Genomic DNA, 23417 nt, shown 5'->3' with positions numbered 1-23417 from the left:
CTGATACAACGCAGTCGTCAGCTAACTGGCGCATTGTACAGCCGTCCGTCAAGCATGTGTCGATGTCACTGATGTAGAAGTTGTACAACAGCGGACTCAGACAAGAGCCTTGGGGGAGACCCATGTAGCTTGTTCGTGTTATTGTTGAAGAACCGTGGTTGAAAAGTAAATGCTTTTCAGACAGCAGGTTGATCAAAAAGTTTGTTAATATAGGGGAGAATCCTCTCTGATGCAGTTTCTCGGAAAGAATTTCGATTGAAACTGAATCAAATGCGCCTGTGATATCCAGGAAAACCGAGGTCATTTGTTGTTTGCTGCCAAGAGCCATTTCCGCTTCTGTGGCTAGCAATGCCAGGCAATCGTTAGGGCCCTTGCCCCTACGGAAGCCGAACTGGGTCTCTGATAGTTGGTTAGTTGTTTCTGCCCAGTTGTCAAGTCTACGCAGGATCATTTTTTCAAGCAATTTGCGTATGCATGAGAGCATCGCAATCGGCCTGTACGAGCGGTGATCTGCGGCAGGTTTGTCTGGCTTTTTGATTGCGATAATCTTAACCTGTCTCCAAGCTTCCGGAATCATATTGTTCCTGATAAGCTTATTAAACAGTTTAAGAAATCGTAGCTTGGCCGAGTCCGGCAGGTTTTTCATCGAATTAAATTTGATCCTGTCCGGTCCTGGAGCCTTATTCTTGCAAGACGCGAGGGCAATTGAAAACTCCAACATGGTAAATTCTGGTTCTTCAATAGCCGTTGTATTGCTGAATTTTTGCTGTGATGGGACAGCGTCTGGGCATACCTTTTTCGCGAAATCATAGATCCAACGTTCAGAGTATTCATTAGCCTCATTACTGTCGGACCTATTGCACATTTTTCGAGCCGTATTCCAGAGATAGCTCATAGAAGCATCTCTGGGTAACGTGCTTATGAAACTTTGCCAGTATGATCTTTTTTTCAGTTTGTGTAGCTTAGACTGTTTTATTTCAAGCTCCCTAAACTGATCGTAAAGCTCAATTGAGCAACCATTCCTGAATGCTAAGTATGATGCTTTCAGAGCTTTTTTCATCTCGGTGCAATCTTTGTCCCACCATTGTTTGTTGGGACGAATTTTCAACTTGTTCTCAGGGGCGGGCCTCGTCTGAGATTGCAACGCGCTATCTAGCACTAATGTTGCAAGGAAGATCCCTAAGTTTTAACAGCGTTCGTATTCCCCGTGTCAGAAAAGACTTGAGTGTATTCTGTTAAGTCGGTGATCAAATCAAATGCATTTTTTTTAATGTACACTATATTCAGATTCATTGCAATAACCTTCGATGGCTGGACGAGTCGTACAACGCAGAGCTACTTGGTTATTACGGCTCATTTTTTGCTGGACAGTGAGCTAGCAGTTGTGACTCTAGCTGTTCAACCAATACCATCGCGGGCAACTGGCAAAAATTTGAAAGCTTTGGTCAGCGCCGTTCTCAGCAAGTTCCCTGGTGTCAGCGTTATATGCGCGGTAACGGACTGTGGATCGAATATGATACAGACATGTGAATTGCTAAAGGTAACGGCTTCAATCTCTGAATTCTAATACTTGACCTACAAACTATATAAAATAATTTCATTGTATTATTGTTCACGAGAATGCAGTGCTGTTTCGAATTTATCACGTACTGCAACAAAAAGTGTCCGTGAATATAACCAATCTGAATTCGATGAAATGTTAGAAATCTGTGTATTTTGTTGGACAATCTAAAAATCTTACAAAAAATACTGATATTTATTTTTCACCAAATCCACAGTTTCGTTGGATTCACGATTTTTTTGGTATGTGATGAAATCTAAACAGCACAATGATACTGAGTGCACGTTTCGAAAAAAAATCTATACCACCATTACTATCTGACGCGGCAAACTTCGTCCAGCCCTTTTTTTAAATTAAATTCATTTTAAACATATTTTTACTCATACTTCCAAAGATTGACCTTGCGGTTTATTCATAATCTGCAAATGAATGACGAATCGACGATGCGTTTAAACTCGAAAGACAAATTGTTTGAGCTGATTGGTTTTACCGGAATGAGAACATCTTTGTCTTAGAATTTGACTGAGTATCGTTGTTTTCAGATGCTGTGCGTCAAATGCTGCCTGCTCCAGATTTCGAAGCATGTTTCGTTGGATAGTTGGTTACTTCTTCGTGATTATTTTTACAATGTACTGATTTATTCATACAATATGTTAATTTCCACGAAATTCGTCTTGAAAGATAATATTCATATCATCGACATCTATGTTTTCGCCGCCCAACATTTCAAGTGCACTCAATCATGGGACACGTGATCATGAGCGATATTCGGGAACACATTCGTAATGAGTTTTTCTTTTTTTTTACACTACACTCTTATTTCACTTTACTTTTTAATTCCATCACTTTGCACTTATCACTTGCAAATGTACATTTCAACGCTTACCGCAACGCTTACATAGGCGCTATGTAAGCGCCGAACTACGCATTTGCAAGTGATAAGTGAAAAGTGATAGAATTAAAAAGTGAAGTGGAGTAAAAGTGTAATGTAAAATTGTGGGGATTCTGTCAACAGAATTAATGAGCTTTTCTTTTTTAAACGGTAGAAACGGAATCAATCAAGCGAAAATCTCGACAATTGTTTCAAGAAAATTTCGGTAGTAGTTATTTCTATTAGATCCCGTGCGAGTGTTGTTCATTAAAACATACGCTCTCGTGTGCTGTTGGTTCTAGACTGAATATAGTTTATTTTTCTTTTTAACTCGAGCTTTGCGCTAAGCGATGACCGGCAGCATCAGCATAAAGTGTTCGATCGTACGGCTTCATTACAGTCGCTTTAAGCCTACGTCTGCACATCCGGTGTTTATAGAACTTATTGAACACTTTATGCCACACATCGCGCAGCTTTCGAAGCCATCCACCACACTGCAAAAGATACAAGAACTTTGATTTGTTGGGACCCAACCCCGTTTGGCACGTAAGGGTGCTTTTTTGTCGGACGCATAACGGTTAAGTCTGCTAAATTGATGCAAATGGTTGAGAAAAAAAAATGATGACAATTCGTGATCACTAGTGTCGTGTTTTTTCATCCCAAACTGTGTTTGTTAATAACATCCAAGTTTTCCTTTATTATTGGTATTCTAATTCTTGGTTGAATAAATAAATAAATTATTTGTTATATCAACTATAATTCAATGATTTTTAGCTGTGTATAATTTCAGATGAGGAATATGCCATGTGCTGCGCATAAGATACAGCGCATCGTAGTGATTGCCATTGCAAAAACGGAAACGTTTTTATCCGCAAAGAAGGAAGAAAATTTGCTCGAAGGTCTATTTCTATAACTCACAATAAGTCTGTGTCAGTGTATGCTGTGATTACAAAATTAAAAAAAAAAATGCTACCTATTTCCACCATAGTTCGTCTGCCAATAGGCTTCTCGAACAGGAAATGGTTAAGAGAGGACAACAGCCTATAAAACTGATGCAGCCGTGTAAAACACGCTGAAACTCATTATTCTATATGTTAGAAAGCGCACAAAAAATTGGAGATCCACTGTATCAAGTACTTTACCAATGTGACAAATGGGAGCTTAATCTCAACCCTGCGGAAAAGCACTTAATATCTCAAATTTTACGGATTTTGAAGCCAAGTTACAAGTTTTCTATTCACATATGTTGCGAACATTAAGCCGCATGCTACTTCTATAAGATTTGCACAGAATGACTAAAGCGAACGCTTTTATTCATACGGCTCATTATCGTTGTTGGCTTCTGTTAGTAATCTGTTAGTAAGTAAGTTTTCACCAATTGACAATCATTCGAAATAATAATTAAACACTTTTTACCGAAGAATAACATTTTGAAAAATAGTAAATAATATTTAGAAACCACCTGAAAATAAAAAAGTTTTAAATTTCTATTGATAAGGATACTATCTAATTTTGCCTGTAAATAACCTGATATTTTCTTCTGTTTCAGAATCAGCACGATACTAAATCGAAGGTTTAAGAAACATGCATTCGTTGCAGAGGGAAACTATAGGACAATGGCGGAGCGATTGAAAGAGGAACTTAAAGCAGAAATTGTTGCGGCTAATACTCGAATGCGTGCAGAGCGATCTAATGTTTCAGTATCTGACCCCACTAAGAAAGGTAAAATTGTAAAACTGGTAGATTTCAATTTCTAATTGATTTTTTTTAATTCATAGGCGAATATACTTTTCTAGATGAAGTGAGAACCCGAACGTATACTGATTCCACTATATACACCACTGCCCAGGCGATTGTGCACATAAATAACTATTTGGAGGAACCCTTACTGGGAGAACGAGATGACGTTCTTGCCTATTGGAAAAAATTTAAGGCTTGTGATCCTTTGCGTGACATTACCTTGAAATATTTGATTGTCCCTGCGTCATCCGTTCCTTCGGAAAGAGTCAACTCAACTGCTGGGAACACGATCACCGACAAACATGCTAGGCTGTTGCCAAGCTTGGCGGAACGACTAATATTTTTAAACGAAAATTTTAAGTTTTTGAAGTTGTAAAAACATGATCAGTAAAAATGGCGCTGGTTTTTATTTTAATATGTTTAGAAAATCAGATTCTCTTTTAACTAAACAACATTGCTATGTCATTCATTTAATTTTAATTTTTATATGTTGAATATCACATCAATTCCGTCAAATGGGTATGTTCTCTTGTGCGACAAAAAGACACCTAATTACATTATCTTATTCTCACATTTACCCACGGGAATGGCAAGACTATTTGCCAGCCTATAGCAATAAAAATACTTAATAAGTAGATGAAATGTTTCTACGAAATTCTACCCCTGGTTTTGAAGGGGTTCCAGATATAAAAGGCATACATTTTATCTCTGCTGAGGAAAGACAAAGCGAGGCACAGTACGAAAGGCCATTCTGGATATTGAAATAATGGTCCAGATATAAAATTACTCTTCGGTAGCACATCTTATGAATTTTGTTCATCACTTGCACATTTTTTGAGAATCTACGCACATTTTTTGAGAATCTAGAAGGCATTTCATTTGTTATATCACAAATAAAGAATGAAACTATTTTTACATTGTAACATGAACTAAAATTTTGCTAAATGTCTGGAGGCGGTAAAGGAGGCAAAGTTCCATTCGTCTTGTGCTGGTCTCCAGTTCCCAGTAGGTTCCATTCACCGTCTGCTGCGAAAGAGAAACTATGCCGAACGCGTTGGTGCTGGTTCTCCCGTATGTCTAGTAGCATAGTTGTAATATTTGGCTGTTGAAGCTTTGTTGAAAAAGGCCCGAATTATTCTGAGTCATCTACAATTGGCCATCTGTAACGACGAGGAGTTGAGCAAACTTCTGTCCGGTGTCACCATTGCACAAGGTGTCCAGCCAAATATTCAAGTTGTCTTGTAGCCCAGGAAGCTCGACAAGAAGGCCTAAAAAATGTCACCATCTAACGAATAAAAATAACTTTGATAAATTTGCAATGAGTAGATTGCTTGATCTTGCTGTTTTACTGTAACGAAAAATACGAAAATTCGGATATATCAACACATCACCATTTTTATTTTTCAACACTTCTCTGAAACAGTATTCCTATATGCTACAATGATACAATAAAAAATTAATGACTGCTTAGAAAGATAAACTGGTTCAAAGCTGGTTTTTAAAAATCAATAATTGCTATTATTGCTCAATTTCAATTGTCAAAACAATGTCAAATTATCGATACTGGCACATGCTCATTTGCACATTTTAATCCAACATTAAACCTGTACACTGGTTCAGTTAAATTTAACAGAGCATCACCGGTGAAATCTTTCAAAACTGTGTACCTTGTGAACTATTTCAAAAAATGATATTCGCTCATGCATGGTGAATAACAGAACTGTATAGTTCTTGGCAACAAACGGCACAAAAACTGTGTTGCCGGAACGATAGTTTTTCTCTTTGCGCGACTCTATATACACTAGAGATCCTCAGAGGGAGAGATAAGCGATGAAAAAACCGCTGATTTGGCAACTAGGTTTCACATATCAGAGGTGCCAGATCTCTTCTCAGAGCGCAATGTTCACTAACTTTTTTATTCGGCTCGTATAACTGATGGTGACGGTGGAAGTCCTGGGGAATAATAAAGTGCATCACAAAAACCGTGAAGGTGTTAAATTTTATGTTTATGTTTTTTTTTTATTCTCGCTTATTTTCCGTCGGTCTAGTTTCGCCACTGTTGTGGCCAATCACCGACGCCCAGGGAGGCGACTCCACACCCAGGACCCTAACTCACGACCCGTTTATTAACGGACCGGCGCCAACGGCTTTACTTCCTCATGCGATGGAAGGCGTGATCCCAGAGACTCACACTCTTGACACTCTTGAGTGAAAGTGAAAAAAAGCATCCATAAACGTTATTTTTTTACAATCCTTTCAGAGTTCTCCCTTACTGCTTTTTGCATGGAATTGAACTGTCAAAACACCTTATTATATTTCATGCGATGGAAGCAAGACAACAAAATCAGTTTATCAGTTAACGAAGATTGTCAAGGCATCGGTCAGTGTCAGTGAAAAAGTGTTTCGGTGAGGTTAATTTTGGTTGGGTGGACTGTTTGTTTTTCTTTTTCGCTTTGAAGTGAAGATCATTTGGTTGGATTTGTCGTCAGATTTTATTCCGTAACCGTGAACGATGCGCGCGATCTATTTCATCTGAGTATAACAGCACGTTACTAGGACGAAAATCTAGTGTATCTGAAAGAGTGCTGCGATCATTGGAAGTGAAAATTGAAAATTTTTGGCTGTAATTTTCGAAGAATTTTGCTGGGGAAAATGACTTTTATCAGCACTGCTCACAACACTCTCTTCGCATATCTCTCCCTCTGAGTATTGCTAATATACACCACAGACTCACGAACATGTCAAAAAAGACAATGTTGCCAAAAGGTTGGGGTGAATAATATTTTGAAGTGCTGCAAGAACGTAAATTTTCAAACTCAACATTCATGCAAGGTGAAAAAATATTCAACATTCATGCATTTTCAACTTTTCAAAAAATAATAGTAAATTAAATACTCATGAAAAAAATTTGATTTTTGCGCCATTAATCTTTGAATGCAAAGTATTTCGAAGACAAAATATAAAAATAGGGGGTGAGGTCCGACGAGAAACGTCTATTGTTTGCATGCTTTGGTTGGCAAGAACTTTCAAAAATCAATTCTATTATGTGTAGGCTGACCAGACGTACCGTTCTAAACGGGACTGTACCGTTTTTCGACTATTTTTACCCGTCCCGTCTTTATGCCATTTTGTACCGTTTTCGGATACTCCTCTTAAATATTAAAAAAGATCTTTGCATTGAAATTTTCCTAAATGGAAAATAAGTTTCCAAGCAGCCAGGATTTTTTAATATCTCAGTAATACGTTTGTGCCTTCCTGACAGTACTGCACTACTGGCAGGACATCCCCTGTCGAGAACAGACTAGAAAGTCGCGATTGAAAGTTGAGACCATGATAATTGTTAGTCAAAATTTCGATCAGCATGTGGCGAATTTCAGGTACTCATTGCTAAAAATTACACTCTTCAGGTGTCGGGTAAGTTCATCGAAGCAATGAATAATTGTTTGCATGCTTTGGTTGGAAAACATTTTCAAAAATAAGTGTTATCATGTGTACCGTTTTTTGAACCCTTTTGTCCCGTTTTTATCCCGAGAAAATCTGGTCAGCCCAATTATGTGTCCCGTTTTTTGATTCCATTTGTCCCGTTTTTATCCCGAGAAAATCTGGTCAGCCTACTTATACCTTTTAGACCAGCTTTCGTGGGGCTGGCCTCTCTCTCTCGCCGAGAGAAGATTGGTTTTCAAATTGAGCGACAATGACTATCATAGTCATTCTAAAAGTATGTATGTGAAATATGTTGTGCTCTCAGGGAGATGTTTGATCAATATGTTAAAGATTCCATCGTCACCAGATTTTTTTTTTATTCTCGTTTATTTTCCGTCGGTCTAGTTCCGCCACTGTTGTGGCCAATCACCGACGCCCAGGGAGGCGACTCCACACCCAGGACCCTAACTCACGACCCGTTTATTAACGGACCGGCGCCAACGGCTTTACTTCCTCATGCGATGGAAGGCGTGATCCCAGAGATTTTTTGCCCCAGAAAATCTCCCGGTGTCGGCTAGGATTGAATCTAGACCAGTTGGGTTGGTTGTGAGTGGATCACGCCACCTCACAACCATCGACACCTATGTCGGCGGTGGGATTCGAACCCAGGCGTCGAGCGTGGTTGACGGAGACGTTACCAACCACACTAGGCCCCCGCTCATCGTCACCAGATGCTTCCATATTTTTGAAATTTTTAATAATTTATTTAATCTCATTCAAGTTAGTTTCAATTATTTCTGCAGGCAAAAAACTCTGGGAAGAAATAAAATCAAATTGACGTGTGACTTCATTTTCAATTGGACTTTTTTTTCATTTTAACATTTATTTAATTCGCTAATAACTAACTTAAAAATATTACATTGTTTTAATATAATCGATCAATATATAATTACATGGTATGATCACAGACTAACAGACGTAACACTGGAACCTAGCTCCATCGCCACAAAAAACGTTCATTTCAAATTTTCAATCGAATAACAGTCATCGCGCGAAAACGTCGTCTGGGGCGCTGTTATGCAATCTCATACATATTTTGTAGTTCACCATTTGACACATGCAGTAACGCTGGCGCTGATGTCGAAATACATGACGCAGCGCGAACACGACAGCAGATGGTGCTGGTGTTACTAACGTAAAGTACTGGAATCATCCAAACGATGATTTTATTGAATATTTGTTCGACGTGTTATGTCTGTTAGTCTGTGGTATGATTATTATTAGAATATATACAAGAAGTGCTTAAAGTGCCTTTCAAATAGTTGTATTTTATTCCAGCGTGCTTCTCGAATTTTATTTTTTAATTCGTTTAAGTTTCCATTATAGAAATTATTTACAAAATATGACATTGTTTCAACCATTAATCACAGTGCAGCTTTATACTTTGCGTTTTTACTATTAATATTGCATTGTAACAGATCTTGAGCATCTCTTATTGTTATTTTAAATCTATTTTTAATTAAGTGATTTAGCCATTGCCAAATCTGACTTGATGCAAGACATTTCCTGATCCTGTGTTCTACTGTATCGATTTTTCCACAAAAATCGCACAAAGGAGAATCACTGCCTCTAACTTGATGTTTAAAGAGTTTTTCATTGCAAGAAATAATGTTTCTTGTCACTTGGAATATCGTCGATTTACCATGTGATGACAAGATGTTCTGATTGGTATTATCACAGATAACAGACATCCAAGCTAGAACAAAAAACTCCAGAAATCATGTGTAAGATTTCAAATTCTTACTCGTTTGGAATGCTAACGACATCTTCCTGCAACTTGCGACTTTAACCACTTTAGTGATGGCAGCGCTGGTTTACGGTCAAAGCTGCCAGACGCATGAAAATTCTTACAGATTATACAGTCGCTGTTTATGCAACGATATAACATAGATTTTGTGAGGTTTATGTATTTATTTTTTCAAACCAACATTGAAACAAACAAGTTTATCGCAAACATACAGAGGGATTGAATAAAGGAGTCGATAATGCACACATAACGACTGCTCAAAATTTCTACATTCAAAAACGGCAACCATTCTTATTGCAATAATATCGATAAAAGCTGGAAAACTATCGATTTTATCGTATCATTGACCACTAAGTGTTCTTAGCGCCACCATACTGCGTATTGCGACATGCTAAAAAACCGTTGCGTCTTTTTACACATGAAGCAAAGTTAGCTTGGATATCTGTTATCTGTGGTATTATCAAAAATATTATCCCATTGTAATTGAGGCTCGGCAATTTTTTGCTCTATTATAACGGGTTTTTGTCCATTCAGGAAGTTGTAAATTTGTTTACATGAGCTGAACTCACAAAATTCAATTTTGAATTATGAACACTCTCAAACTGCTGAGCAAGTCTTTGAGCCTTTTGATCATTGGATACAAGAAAACGTTCACCATCTTTTAAAACTGGAATAGGCTTTGTAAGTTTCTTAAGAATCTTCGACAGCTTCCAAAGGGTTCCTGACTTCCAGTTTTTTCATACATTTTGCCCACTACATCTTAAACGGATAGTGCTGCCATCTGATGACTTGAAACTTGTTATAAGTAAAATCGATTTATCGTGTATAATCCGCCAGATTTTACTAACGACACAGGTGTTCGAAAAGTATTTTGATTTTCGTAAGTGTATAAAATAGACAAAAATCATACATAGATGTAGGTGTGGTTGTAATCGTGTATACAAGTGCACCCTTTTTTTTTAAACTCTTATATTTATTTAGGCCCAACCGCAAAGCATAACGGGGCCGAATATCTTTGGAGTAGGGAAAAGCCAGCTTGAGTAGAGCCTGTATCCCGACTGCTCCTCCTCAAACAGGCATAAAAACCCTCTCATCTTTTCTCTTTTATAAATACAATTTAAAAATACATATCATTTAAACCTACGGCTAACAATAACAATAATAAATGAAGTTCTTCTCTGTATGAGTAAATATCAATTCTTAATACTATTCGTTAAGGTGTGATGGTTCCTTATATCTTTAGAAATCAAAACTTATATCTATGTTTGGTGGATCATGTCTCTCAGAAAGAAGCGATGATTCATGTGTCTCTACAAAGATCAATAAAAGAAAAAAAAAGGAACAGAATTAGTGTGAAACTTTTTTATGGAGGTTGTGTTGGAAAAATAAAAGAAGAAGCTAGGAGATAATCAAATTCGATACTTGATATCTCTTAAAAAGTCATAAATAGGTATTAAAAGCGGGGTTGCGGCTAGCAAGTGCATCCCGTACTTGCATTGTATATGTCACTTTCTGTTTTCGGAGAGAATCAATAAGCTTGGTCCTTGCTCTGTGGTACTTAGGGCATACGAAGACTATATGTTCTATATCTTCGTACCCTCCACATTCGCACAGATTACTATCGACTAAGTTTATTCGATGAAGGTGTGCGTTTGCAACATAGTGATTGGACATTAGGCGCGAAATAACTCGAATGAAATCTCGAGTTAAATCCAACCCTTTGAACCAAGCTTTTGTAGACACTTTGGGCAAGATCGAGTGCATCCATCGCCCAAGATCGTCTTTATCACATTTTTCCTGCCAGTTTGCCAGGGCCAGTTGTCGAGGCAAGTAAAAACACTCGGTATAGATGATCGGTCTATCAAATATATCTCCTTCTATGGCACCCCTTTTCGCTAATAAATCAGCTTCTTCATTGCCTGGGATTGAGCAATGAGAGGGGACCCACACAAAGCGGATAATGAAAGACCGATCAACCAGCACTTCTAATATCCGTCTAATTTCCGGAAGGAAATAGGACGGGTGCTTGACCGGTTTAATCGATCGGAGAGCTTCGATAGAACTGAGGCTGTCCGAGAAGATGAAATAATTGCCTGGTGTCTTGAGCTCGATAATTTGCAGCGAATTGTGTATGGCAGCTAATTCAGCTACATATATGGAGCAAGGCTGTGCCAATTTGCGGGATATGTGATGATCTGTGTTAAAAACGCCATATCCGGATTGTCCATCCATCACAGATCCGTCCGTGGAAAAGGAGTTCTGTTCTGGGAGGTGGCCGAATTTTGCCGAAAATATTAATGGCACAACTGTTGGTCTGAGGTGTTCGGGAATTCCATGGATTTCTAGTTTCATCGTCAAATCAAATACCACAGAAGAATTGTTGAGCGATGTTGAAATCTCACGGGATGGAGCAACAACCGAAGGGTTTATCTCCATGGTCATGAACCGCTGGTATACTGACATACAGGGTTTCTGAACAACTTCCAAACACCTCTCATAGTTCTCGATTATCATTGGGTTTGCTATCTCCGATCTGATGAGGAAACGAAAAGCCAACTCGAATAGCCTCTCTTTGAGTGGTAGTACTCCCGCAATGACCTCTAGAGACATGGTATGTGTCGATTGCATGCAGCCTAGAGCGATACGCAAACAACGGTATTGTATCCTCTCTAGCTTCAGCATGTGTGAGGCTGCGACACCTCTGAAGCATATGCTGCCGTATTCTATTACGGGCAGAATAGTGGTTTGGTAGAGTCGTATTAAATCCTCTGGATGCGCTCCCCATGATGTTCCTGTTACCATCCGAAGAAAATTAATTCTCGGTTGGCATCTTTGCTTCAGTTAATTGATATGTTTTTCCCATGTGCACTTAGAGTCATACCATACTCCTAGATACTTGAAGCTAGGTGACTGAGTGATGGGTATTCCGGACAGAAGTAGCTCGAAACGAGGTGGTGGTCGCTTCTTTGAAAAGACTACCATCTCCGTTTTTTCAAGCGAGAATTCGATTCCAAGACAACTGGCCCAACCGGTCAGATTATCTAGCGTATTTTGCAGGCTGTTTTTCATGTCTACAGCTAGAGTCGCCGTGACTGATACAACGCAGTCGTCAGCTAACTGGCGCATTGTACAGCCGTCCGTCAAGCATGTGTCGATGTCACTGATGTAGAAGTTGTACAACAGCGGACTCAGACAAGAGCCTTGGGGGAAACCCATGTAGCTTGTTCGTGTTATTGTTGAAGAACCGTGGTTGAAAAGTAAATGCTTTTCAGACAGCAGGTTGATCAAAAAGTTTGTTAATATAGGGAAGAATCCTCTCTGGTGCAGTTTCTCGGAAAGAATTTCGATTGAAACTGAGTCAAATGCGCCTGTGATATCCAGGAAAACCGAGGTCATTTGTTGTTTGCTGCCAAGAGCCATTTCCGCTTCTGTGGCTAGCAATGCCAGGCAATCGCTAGGGCCCTTGCCCCTACGGAAGCCGAACTGGGTCTCTGATAGTTGGTTAGTTGTTTCTGCCCAGTTGTCAAGTCTACGCAGGATCATTTTTTCAAGCAATTTGCGTATGCATGAGAGCATCGCAATCGGCCTGTACGAGCGGTGATCTGCGGCAGGTTTGTCTGGCTTTTTGATTGCGATAATCTTAACCTGTCTCCAAGCTTCCGGAATCATATTGTTCCTGATTAGCTTATTAAACAGTTTAAGAAATCGTAGCTTGGCCGAGTCCGGCAGGTTTTTCATCAAATTAAATTTGATCCTGTCCGGTCCTGGAGCCTTATTCTTGCAAGACGCGAGGGCAATTGAAAACTCCAACATGGTAAATTCTGGTTCTTCAATAGCCGTTGTATCGCTGAATTTTTGCTGTGATGGGACAGCGTCTGGGCATACCTTTTTCGCGAAATCATAGATCCAACGTTCAGAGTATTCATTAGCCTCATTACTGTCGGACCTATTGCGCATTTTTCGAGCCGTATTCCAGAGATAGCTCATAGAAGCATCTCTGGGTAACGTGCTTATGAAATTTTGCCAGTATGATCTTTTTTTCAGTTTGTGCAGTTTAGCCTGTTCCAGTTCCAGCTCTCTAAACTGATCAAAAAGTTGAATGGAATGATCTTTCCTGAATGCTAGGTATGCTCTTTTCAGAGTTTTTTTCATCTCGGTGCATTCTTTGTCCCACCATTGTTTGTTAGGGCGAATTTTCAACTTGTTCTCAGGGGCGGGCCTCGTCTGAGATTGCAACGCGCTATCTAAAACTAATGTCGCAAGGAAGTTGTATTCGTCTGATGGAGAAAGCTCGTCGGTTGTTTCGAGCTCCTGGGATATCATGTTCGAGAATTTTTCCCAATCAATATTCCGGGTGAGATCATACTCTACTTCGACTGTGGTAACAGACTGGAGCCTGCTCATAATCGAAATACTTATTGGCAAATGATCACTACCATGGGGATCTTGAATAATCTCCCATTTACAATCCAAAGCTATTGAGGAGGAGCACATAGATAAATCTAAAGTGCTCTCTCGTACTGGAGGCCTCGCTATTCTTGTAGCTAACCCAGGTATGTTCAATAGGGTCATATCGAACTCGTCTAGTAAGCTTTCAATAAGAATAGCCCGGTTATCATCTCCAGGTGCTCCCCACGCCATACCGTGAGAATTGAAATCTCCCAGGATAAGGCGTGGAGTCGGCAGCAGTTCCGTTATTTGTGTTAGCTGCAACCGGTTTATAATAGCTCTAGGTGGAATGTAGACTGATGCGACCGTAAGGCTCTCACCAGCAACTGTTATATGGCAAGCAACAATTTCTATGCCATCAATTGCTGGGAGAGGAATTCGGAAGAATGGGTAGCATTTTTTATACCAAGGAGCACTCCGCCATAAGAGTTTCCTCGGTCTAAACGAATGATATTAAAGTCTTGAACGGCTAGTGTCGTATCAGTTGATAACCATGTTTCAGATAGCGCGAAAATATCGCATTTGCTATCGTGAAGCAGGAGTTTAAATTTATCTAATTTGGGGATCAAGCTTCTACAGTTCCATTGTATGATCCTTGTTGTCGATTCGTCACTTCGGCTGTCTGATTTAGACATCGAAGGATACGAACGCGAGGAGGGGCCATTTGGTGCTTAGTTGCTTACCCAACATGCAAATTGTTGGAAGCCAAGCCGAAATCATACTTTTAAGAGCATCGGATAAACCAAAAGTGGTGAATATCCATTCAACGATCATTTTGAATGAAATACGCCCATCAATAGACGGTATTTCAGACTCCGTTGACAGTTTAGGGGTGGTAGCAGATTGTTTCCCTGGAAGTTTAGGAAACTCCTGATCGTAGTTAACTCTGAAACCAGGAGGAGTCGCTTTAGCATTTTGCTTTGGAGCGGAACCTTGTGGAGTATCAGTTAGCGTCTTCTTCTGCTCCTTTCTGGGGAGTTTAGGAGAAGATGCACTTGGCCGTTTTCGCACAGCTCCGGTTGACGGGAGTGGTTGATAATCCTCCTCGTCATCATTCGAATCATCGTTCTCCAAACTGGAGTAACGATTTTCATCCTGCTGTAGGGCAGTCTTTAGCATCTGTGCGAAAGACTGCTTACTACGTTGTTTTGTCGATTTTTTCAGTGCGTCAAACCGTAGCTTATATTTTTCGCACGTCTCGACTTTGTGTGGGCTACCACCACATAGGGAGCATTTTGCTTCCTGTTCACTACAAGCATGGTTACTCTCCATGATTTCCCCACACTTGCAGCATTTGGTTTTATTGCTGCAGTAGGTTTTCGTGTGCCCTAGCTGCAGACAATTTGTACACGACATGACTTTTGGGATAAAAAGTCGTACCGGTAGTCTGAGCTTGTACAGCTCGAAGAAATCTGGGAGCACTTTCCCTTCGAAGGTGGCTCGAAACGAATCGTTCGGAGAGTAGCTACCCATGTTGTCCTTAGAGTACATTCTCCGGCACTCTAAGACTTTAATTTTTGGGAGGTTTGGGTTTTTGAAACGACCCGCTCCTTCCATAACTTCTTTCTCTGTGAGATCGGGTTCCGTTATGACGCCCTCGATCTCAGTTGCTCGAGCCGGAATATACACCCGGTACTCGATCGTAAAGTTTTGATCTTCAGCAACTGCATTTGCATGTTGAAGATCAGAAAATGTGGCCTTCAGTTTATCGGCTTTAACTTTACAAACCTCTACCAAGCTGGTATATCTTTTTCGCAGAAGTTTACAAATCTGAACGACCTTTAGGGGTTTGTTTCTGGGCCGGATGAAAACTACCCAACGAAGTCCAGGTTGGTCTTCCTTATATTTCTTCACCCGAACTGTTACATCATCAGTGGGTGGCACAGGCGAGACAGTTTTGCGCGCTCTTTTTCGTTTTTTTATAACGTCAAAGAAGCCATCTACATCGTTTTTCGGGATGTCAGAGAAATCCATTTCGGACTCTTCACCCCCTGAACCGGATGAGAGGTCCGGAGGGATAGACAATCCACCCGCCGCCATGGAGCGGCTGTGAACTATCTGTCGCTAAGAGTTATTAGATATATGCAGTTGAATACTTATATTCTAAATGTAAAGAAAGCGACTATATATAAGAAAAAAAAAATGACTAAGCGAATCCAAAACCGAAATATGTATGTATATATATATATATATATATATATATATATATATATATATATATATATATATATATATATATATATATATATATATATATATATATATATATATATATATATATATATATATATATATATATATATATATATATATATATATATATATAGGAAAGGAACAGAGAAAAGAATGGTTGACACTTATCTTTTATATGTAGATGTGAACCAGCACCGGTTACGCTGTCGCTCCAACAGCAAAGCAGCGAAACCGGTTGCTTTTTCCCCTGTGGGGATCCACCATCAATCGAGTTGACCTTCACTGCTGCGAGACGGAATATCCACACTCGGACCGGCACGACACGTACCAGCACACGCGCAGCACTACTACAGCACTCCTCAGCTGCTAGGGGGAAAATTAATACAAACGCTGATCGTAGCGCACTCGTTAGCACCCACAGCGTATCACCACCACAACACTGCACTGCGACGCGAACGCTAAAATAAAGCGGGAATTTAATACGGTAAACTGCAGAGCAAACAGAAATCTCGACTTATCTGTTCGGCTGCCGAATAAGCAATGAAGTGCACCCTTATTGCAGTCTATAAAATATCCCTGTTATTTCCATTATAACCCTGAGATGTCACTAACAGCTGCTGCGAGTAATTCTAATATTGCCGTACATAGCGTGTTCATCATTCAGAAGAATGAATTATATGTGATGTGCGAAGGAATCAGAAACGAACCATTTCTCTTTATTTTATGTATCGACATCTAGCAATAGAAACGTTGTATTTGCACTTTTTTTTTTTTTTATAACTCTAATATTTATTTAGGCCCAACCGCGAAGCATAACGGGGCCGAATGTCTTTTGGAGTAGGGAAAAGCCAGCTTGAGTAGAGCCTGTATCCCGACTGCTCCTCTTCAAACAGGCATAAAAACCCTCTCATCTTTTCTTTTTTATAAATACAATTTAAAAATACATGTCATTTAAACCTACGACTAACAATAACATTAAATTTCTTCTCTATGTTAAATATCAATTCTTAATACTATTCATTGAGGTGTGATGGTTCCTTATCTCTTCGAAATCAAAACTTATACCTAAGTTTGGTGGATCATGTCTCTCAGAAAGAAGCAATGATTCATGTTTCTCTAAAAAGAATAACACAAGAAAGAAGAAAAAAGGAACAGAATTAGTGTGAAACTTTTTGAGGGTAGTTGTGTTGGGAAAAATAAGCAGAAACAGCAAGGAGATAATCAAATTTGATATTTGATATCTTTTAAAAAGTCATAAATAGGTATTACAAGCGCGGGGTTGCGGCTAGCAAGCGCATCCCGTACCTGAATCATAGACGTCACTTTCTGTTTTTTGAGAGAATCTTTAAGCTTGGTCCTTGCTCTATGATACTTTGGGCATACGAAAACTATGTGGTCGATGTCTTCGTATCCTCCACATTCGCACAGATTACTATCGACCAAGTTTATTCGATAGAGGTGTGCGTTTGCAACATAGTGATTTGACATTAGGCGCGAAATAACTCGAATGAAATCCCGAGTTAAATCTAACCCTTTGAACCAAGCTTTTGTAGACACTTTAGGCGAGATCGAGTGCATCCATCGCCCAAGGTCGTCTTTATCCCACCTTTCCTGCCAGTTTGCCAGGGCCATTTGTCGAGGCAGGTGAAGATACTCGGTATAGGTGATCGGTCTATCAAATATATCTCCTTCTATGGCACCCCTTTTCGCTAATAGATCAGCTTCTTCATTGCCTGGGATTGAGCAATGAGAGGGGACCCACACAAAGCAGATAATGAAAGACCGATCAACCAGCACTTCTAATATCCGTCTAATTTCTGGGAGGAAATAGGACGGGTGCTTGACCGGTTTAATCGATCGGAGAGCTTCGATAGAACTGAGGCTGTCCGAAAAGATGAAATAATTGCCTGGTGTCTTGAGCTCGATAATTCGCAGCGAATTGTGTATGGCAGCCAATTCAGCTACGTATATGGAGCATGGTTGTGCCAATTTGCGGGATATGCGATGATCCGTGTTGAAAACGCCATATCCGGAATGTCCATCCATTACAGATCCGTCCGTGAAGAAGGAACTATCTTCTGGAAGGTGACCAAATTTTGCCGAAAATATTGATGGCACAACTGTTGGTCTGAGGTGTTCGGGGATTCCATGGATTTCATGTTTCATCGTCAAATCAAATACAACAGAAGAATTGTTAAGCGATGGTGAAATCTCACGGTATGGAGCAACAGCCGAAGGGTTTATCTCCATAGACATGAACCGCTGGTATACTGACATACAGGGTTTTTGAACAATTTCCAAACATTTCTCATAGTTCTCGATTAGCATTGGGTTTGCTATCTCCGATCTGATGAGAAAACGGAGAGCCAGCTCGAAAAGCCTCTCTTTAAGTGGTAGTACTCCCGCAATGACCTCTAGAGACATGGTGTGTGTCGATTGCATGCAACCTAGAGCGATACGCAAACAACGGTATTGTATCCTCTCTAGCTTCAGCATGTGTGAAGCTGCGACACCTCTGAAGCATATGCTGCCGTATTCTATTACTGGCAAAATCGTGGTTTGGTAGAGTCGTATCAAGTCCTCTGGATGAGCTCCCCATGTGGTTCCTGTTACCATCCTAAGAAAATTAATTCTCGGTTGGCATCTTTGTTTCAGGTAATTGATATGTTTTTCCCATGTGCACTTAGAGTCATACCATACTCCTAGATACTTGAAGCTAGGTGACTGAGTGATGGGTCTTCCGGACAGAAGTAGCTCGAAACGAGGCGGTGGTCGCTTCTTTGAAAAGACTACCATCTCCGTTTTTTCAAGCGAGAATTCGATTCCAAGACAACTGGCCCAACCGGTCAGATTATCTAGCGTATTTTGCAGGCTGTTTTTCATGTCTTCAGTTAGATTCGCCGTGACTGATACAACGCACTCGTCAGCTAACTGGCGCATTGTGCAGCCGTCCGTCAAGCATGTGTCGATGTCACTGATGTAGAAGTTGTACAACAGCGGACTCAGACAAGAGCCTTGGGGAGACCCATGTAGCTTGTTCGTGTTATTGTTGAAGAACCGTGGTTGAAAAGTAAATGCTTTTCAGACAGCAGGTTGATCAAAAAGTTTGTCAATATAGGGGAGAATCCTCTTTGATGCAGTTTCTCGGAAAGAATTTCGATTGAAACTGAATCAAATGCGCCTGTGATATCCAAGAAAACCGAAGTCATTTGTTGTTTGCTGCCAAGAGCCATTTCCGCTTCTGTGGCTAGCAATGCCAGGCAATCGTTAGGGCCCTTGCCCCTACGAAAGCCGAACTGGGTCTCTGACAGTTGGTTAGTTGATTCTGCCCAGTTGTCGAGCCTACGCAGGATCATTTTTTCCAGCAGTTTGCGTATGCATGAAAGCATTGCAATCGGCCTGTACGAGCGATGATCTGCAGCAGGTTTGTTTGGCTTTTTGATAGCGATAATCTTAACCTGTCTCCAACCTTTCGGGACCATATTGTTCCTGATAAGTGTATTGAACAGTTTAAGAAATCGTATCTTGGCCGAATCCGGCAGGTTTTTCATCAAATTAAATTTGATCCTGTCTGGTCCTGGAGCCTTGTTCCTGCAAGACGCGAGGGCAATTGAAAATTCCAGCATTGAAAATTCTGGTTCTTCAATCGCTGTTGTGTCTCTGAATTTCTGCTGTGATGGGACAGCATCTGGGCATACCTTTTTCGCGAAATCATATATCCAACGTTCAGAGTATTCATTAGCCTCATTGTTGTCGGACCTATTGCGCATCTTCCTAGCCGTATTCCAGAGGTAGCTCATAGAAGCATCTCTGGGTAACGTGCTTATGAAATTTTGCCAGTACGATCTTTTTTTCAGCTTGTGTAGTTTAGACTGTTTAAGTTCCAGCTCTCTAAACTGATCAAAAAGTTGAATGGAATGATCTTTCCTGAATGCTATGTATGCTGCTTTTAGAGTTTTTTTCATCTCGGTGCATTCTTTGTCCCACCATTGTTTGTTAGGACGAATTTTCAACTTGTTCTCAGGGGCGGGCCTCGTCTGAGATTGCAACGCGCTATCTAAAACTAATGTTGCAAGGAAGTTGTATTCGTCGGATGGAGAAAGCTCTTCGTTTGTTTCGAGCCCCTGGGATATCATGTTCGAGAATTTTTCCCAATCAATATTCCGGGTGAGATCATACTCTACTTCGACTGTGGTAGCAGACTGGAGCCTGCTCATAATCGAAATACTTATTGGCAAATGGTCGCTACCATGGGGATCTTGAACAATCTCCCATTTACAATCCAAAGCTATTGAGGAGGAACACATAGACAAGTCTAAAGTGCTCTCTCGTACTGGAGGCCTTGCTATTCTTGTAGCTAGCCCAGGTATATTCAATAGGGTCATATCGAACTCGTCTAGTAAGCTTTCAATAAGAATAGCCCGGCTATCATCTCCAGGTGCTCCCCACGCCATACCGTGAGAATTGAAGTCTCCCAAAAGAAGGCGTGGTGTCGGAAGCAGTTCCGTTATTTGTGTTAGCTGCAGCCGATTAATATTAGCTCTGGGTGGAATGTAGATTGATGCGACAGTGAGGCTCTCACCAGCAATTGTTATATGGCAAGCAACAATTTCTATACCATCAATTGCTGGAAGAGGAATTCGGAAGAATGGGTAGCATTTTTTGATACCAAGGAGCACTCCGCCATAAGAGTTTCCGCGGTCTAAACGGACGATATTGAAGTTTTGAACTGTTAGTGTTGTATCAGTTGATAACCAAGTTTCCGATAGCGCGAAAATATCGCATTTGCTATCGTGAAGCAGGAGTTTAAATTTATCTAGTTTGGGAACCAAGCTTCGACAGTTCCATTGAATGATCCTTGTTGTCGATTCGTCACTTCTGTTGTCTGGTTTAGACATCGAAGGATACGAACGCGAGGAGGGGCCATTTGGTGCTTAGTTGCTTACCCAACATGCAAATTGTTGGAAGCCAAGCCGAAATCATACTTTTAAGGGCATCGGATAGACCAAAAGTGGTGAATATCCATTCAACAATCATTTTGAATGAAATATGTCCATCAGAAGACGGTATTTCTGGTTCCGATGACAACTTAGATGTGGGAGCAGCTCGTTTCCCTGGGAGTTTGGGAAATTCTTTTTCGCAATCAACCTTAAAACCTGGTGGTGGCGCTTTAGTATTTTGCTCAAGGGCGGGACCACGTGGGGTATCATTATGCGTCTTCTTCTGCTGCTTTCTAGGGAGTTTAGGAGAAGTTGCACTTGGCCGTTTTCGCACAGCTCCGGTTGACGGCAGAGGTTGATAGTCCTCTTCATCATCATTGGAATCAACGTTCTCCAAACTGGAGTAACGATTTTCCTCCTGCTGTAATGCAGTCTTCAGCATCTGTGCGAAGGACTGCTTACTGCGTAGTTTGGTCGATTTTTTTAGTGCGTCAGAGCGTTGTTTGTATTTTGCACAAGTTTCAATTTTGTGTGGGTCGCCACCACATAGAGAGCATTTTGCCTCCTGTTCGCTACAAGCGTGGTTACTTTCTTTAGTTTCCCCACACTTGCAGCATTTAGTTTTGTTGCTGCAGTAGGTTTTTGTGTGCCCTAGCTGCAGACAATTTGTACACGACATGACTTTTGGGATGAAAAGTCGTACCGGTAATCGAAGCTTGTACAGCTCGAAGAAATCGGGGAGCACTTTCCCTTCGAAAGTTACTCTAAAAGAGTCATTCGGGGAGTAGTTGCCCATGTTGTCCTTAGAGTACATTCTCCTGCACTCTAGAATTTTGATTTCCGGAAGATTTGGATTTTTAAAATACCCAAATCCTTTCATAACTTCTTCCTCTGTGAGATCGGGTTCTGTTATTACGCCCTCGATCTCGATTGCGCGTGCCGGAATATATACCCGGTATTCAATTGTAAAGTTTTGATCTTCGACGACCGCATTTGCATGTCCGAGATCAGAAAAAGTCGCTTTTAATTTATCAGCTTTGACTTTATAAACCTCAATCAAGCTGCTGTATTTTGTGCGCAGAGCTTTACAGATCTGCACAACCTTGAGGGGTTTGTTTTTTGGCCGGAAAAATACTACCCAGCGGAGCCCGGGTTGACCCTCCTGGTACTTTTTAACCCACGTTGGCGCATCAGTGGGTGTAGTAACCAAAGCTGTTTTGCGAGGTCTTTTGCGCTTTTTCACAACGCCAAAGAACTCACCATTGTTATTTTCGGGTATTTCCGAAAAGTCCATCCCGGACTCATCCACTTCAGAGGAAGATGAAAGGTCCGGGGTGATAGACAGTCCACCTACCGCCATTTACGGTCGGGAACTGTCTGTTCTCAAATGTTATCAAATGCACAGTTTTAATATGAATGTAAAGGTAATCACTTTATATAAAGAAAGAAATACAATGAGGGATCGGAATTTATATATATGTAAATATAAAATACTGCAGAATGTGTGAATGAATGTATATAAAGGAATAAGAGAGAGAATGAAAGCACTTATCTTGTAGATGTAATTCGCACCGGTCGCGTTGCCGCTGCACTGAATGAACGCTGAGCGGCAGCGCCCCTTACTTTCCTTTGTTGGGGTTCCACCCCAGTTGAGTCGACCTTCACCGCTGCGGGACGGGCAATTTGAAGTCGAACCAGCGCGACACCTTTCAGCATTCGCGCCAAAAACAACCACGACGCCACTACCACTACTGCGCAGGCGAGCACTAAAACAAAACGGTATATGTATGAGCGTTAGCTGTAGAGCACACACGAAAATCAACTTTCCTGTACGGCAGCCGACTAAGCAATGTTGTATTTGCACTTGAAATTTTATTACACTTATACCACAGATAACAGACATCCAAGCTAGTTTCGCTTCATGTGTGAAAAGATTCAACGGTTTTTTAGCATGTCGCAATATGCAGTAGGGTGGCGCTAAGAACACTTAGTAGTCAACGATTTAATAAAATCGATAGTTTTACAGCTTTTATCGATATTATCGCAATAAGAAGGGTTGCGGTTTTGAATGTAGAAATTTCGAGCAGTCGTAATTTGTACACAATCGACAATTTTATTCCTTCCCAGCTTATATTTACGATAAATATGTTTGTTTTAATGTTGATTTGAAAAAAAAACATCCACCTTACAAAATCAGTGTTATATCATTGCAAAAACAGCGACTCTATAACCTGTGATAATGTTCATGCGTCTGGCAGCATTGACTGTAATCCAGCGCTGCCATCACTAAACTGGTTAGAGTCGCAAGTTGCAGAAAGATGTCGTTAGCATTCCAAACGAGTAAAAGTTTGAAATCTTACACACGATTTCTGGAGTTTTTTGTTCTAGCTTGGATGTCTGTTATCTGTGCTTATACTTTTTAGACCAGCTTTC

This window comes from Wyeomyia smithii, chromosome 1 (assembly GCF_029784165.1).
Source record: "Wyeomyia smithii strain HCP4-BCI-WySm-NY-G18 chromosome 1, ASM2978416v1, whole genome shotgun sequence".
Lineage (NCBI taxonomy): Eukaryota > Metazoa > Arthropoda > Insecta > Diptera > Culicidae > Wyeomyia > Wyeomyia smithii.
The sequence above is the reverse complement of the archived record's forward strand: the minus strand, read 5'-3'. Positions refer to the sequence as shown.